This window comes from Neltuma alba, unplaced genomic scaffold, assembly GCF_004799145.2.
Source record: "Neltuma alba isolate B1F8T4 unplaced genomic scaffold, ASM479914v2 tig00005910_pilon, whole genome shotgun sequence".
Taxonomy (NCBI): domain Eukaryota; kingdom Viridiplantae; phylum Streptophyta; class Magnoliopsida; order Fabales; family Fabaceae; genus Neltuma; species Neltuma alba.
In genome coordinates, this window is record NW_021634276.1 from 22,023 (window position 1) to 24,629 (window position 2,607).

Sequence of the window (2,607 nt, forward strand, 5' to 3'; positions counted from 1 at the left end):
TATTATTCTAGTTTAACTTTTATTTTGGTCAATCAATTTTTTTTTTTTAAGTTTTGAGTATTCTAATTATATAAAATGCATAGTAGGCAATTTAACAAATAATATTATTTATGTGATTTTTTTGACCAGCATTATTTATGTGATTTATTGCTTATGCAATGGATTAAAATTATGTTCTCCCACACCAATGAATGCATTAAATTTACAAGACTTTTTAATTTTATTCCTACTAAGTTTTTTTTTCTTTTTTTACATTTATCAATCATTCTATATCCCTCAATTTTTTCTTTGTTTGCAACGACAACTCAATAGGTATAAAATTAAAAATCAAACTATTACATATACTACAAGTGACATATTATATTTAGGGTCAAAATCTTTTTCTATAGGTAACTTACATTTAAGAGCGAAACTATAATTCTAATACTGCTATTCAGGCAATGCCCCAATAATGTAGTTGACAAACGAGTATAAACTATCACAGACGTTTTTGTAGTAAATTGCAAAGATCAATAAATTTTATTAAATGCTCTTAGATGAGTACCTTGATTTTTTTTACAAAAAAGTGGTAACTTCTGAATATGTCTTTCATTTAATATTAAACCCTAATTAACACACATTTAATTAATGAAAGATATTTTTGGAATAAAGTCATTATTGAGTCATTGTTTTCTTTAAAACATTTTATATTATGACACATGAAACCACTTAAAAAAATATTTTACTCTATAAATTGAAACGGAAGAAGTAGCAATTTATTTTACAAATATTGTTAACCACATGTCAATGACTAAACTCTCATTGTTTTTTTTCTTTTTGCCAATATATATAGCGAATAAAAATATATAAATATACATGCATCATCATTGTTAACTTTAATATATTAATATTAATATTTTCCAAATAATCAATCATAAAATTTATTGTTCATACTTTACGGTATATATAATTATAAATTAAATAATTAATGATGAATGCATTAGATGAAAGTGACTTCACTTCCCCTAAATCTTTAATGGTCTTCCCTCGCAGGCGCACCATCTCACTACTTAAGCCATCTCCCTCCTCGAAATCCATTGCACCGCCACTGCTTCTTTCTCTGGAGCTCCATTTTTGTCTTTTTTAGGTCTCTGTTGCCTTTTCACCTTTCCTTGCTTCCTCTGCAAATGGAAGGATCTGGGGTGGTGACTGTGTACGGTAATGGCGCCATTGCAGAGACCAAAAAAACTCCTTTCTCTGTCAAGGTGGGTCTTGCTCAGATGCTCCGTGGCGGCGTTATCATGGACGTTGTGAACGCCGAGCAGGCCCGCATCGCCGAAGAGGCCGGGACGTGAGCCGTCATGGCACTGGAGCGTGTTCCTGCCGACATCCGGGCTCAAGGCGGCGTTGCTCGCATGAGCGACCCGCAACTCATAAAGGAAATCAAGCAGGCGGTGACGATTCCTGTGATGGCGAAGGCCCGTATAGGACACTTTGTGGAAGCTCAAATCCTCGAGGCGATTGGCATCGATTACGTGGACGAGAGCGAGGTCCTCACCCTCGCCGACGACGAGAACCACATCAACAAGCACAACTTCCGCATTCCTTTTGTCTGTGGGTGTCGTAACCTCGGGGAAGCTCTCCGGCGAATTCGGGAAGGTGCGGCAATGATTCGTACCAAAGGGGAAGCAGGGACCGGGAATATCATTGAGGCGGTGAGGCATGTGAGGTCGGTGATGGGTGACATCAGGTCTTTGCGGACCATGGATGATGACGAAGTCTTCACCTTCTCAAAGAAGATTGGAGCTCCATATGATTTGGTGATGCAGACGAAACAATTAGGTCGGCTTCCTGTGGTTCACTTCGCGGCAGGTGGAGTTGCGACTCCAGCTGACGCCGCCTTGATGATGCAATTAGGGTGTGATGGGGTTTTCGTAGGGTCTGGTGTGTTCAAGAGTGGTGACCCTGCAAAGCGAGCCAGGGCTATTGTGCAGGCTGTGACTCATTATAGTGATCCTGAGATTTTGGCCGAAGTGAGCTGCGGGTTAGGCGAAGCCATGGTTGGGCTCAATTTGACAGACAAAAAGGTTGAGAGGTTTGCGGCTAGGTCAGAATGAGTGTGTGTTCATTGGCTTCCTGTTGCTTTCGAAGAAAGTTAGCTGTTCATGCTGATTTTTGGTGATTGATGTATTTCCAGTCTTGTTAGATTTTTGACGTTTTTATGTATAATAAGGTCATGATGTGCTCCAGTGCCATGACGGCGCACGCCCCGGCCTCTTCGGCGATGCGGGCCTGCTCGGCGTTCACAACGTCCATGATAACGCCGCCACGGAGCATCTGAGCAAGACCCACCTTGACAGAGAAAAGAGTTTTTTTGGTCTCTGCAATGGCGCCATTACCGTACACAGTCACCACCCCAGATCCTTCCATTTGCAGAGGAAGCAAGGAAAGGTGAAAAAGCAACAGAGACCTAAAAAAGACAAAAATGGAGCTCCAGAGAAAGAAGCAGTGGCGGTGAAATGGATTTCGAGGAGGGAGATGGCTTAAGTAGCGAGATGGTGCGCCTGCGAGGGAAGACCATTAAAGATTTAGGGCTGCGTATTGCAGTCCGAGAGAAGAATATAGTGG

At 40.8% G+C, this 2,607-nt stretch overlaps 1 pseudogene; it reads left to right on the forward strand.

The window, feature by feature from the left end:
- Positions 1 to 1,050: 1,050 nt before the first annotated feature.
- Positions 1,051 to 2,232, forward strand: LOC114749020 (probable pyridoxal 5'-phosphate synthase subunit PDX1; annotated as a pseudogene).
- The last annotated feature ends 375 nt before the right edge of the window (positions 2,233 to 2,607 follow it).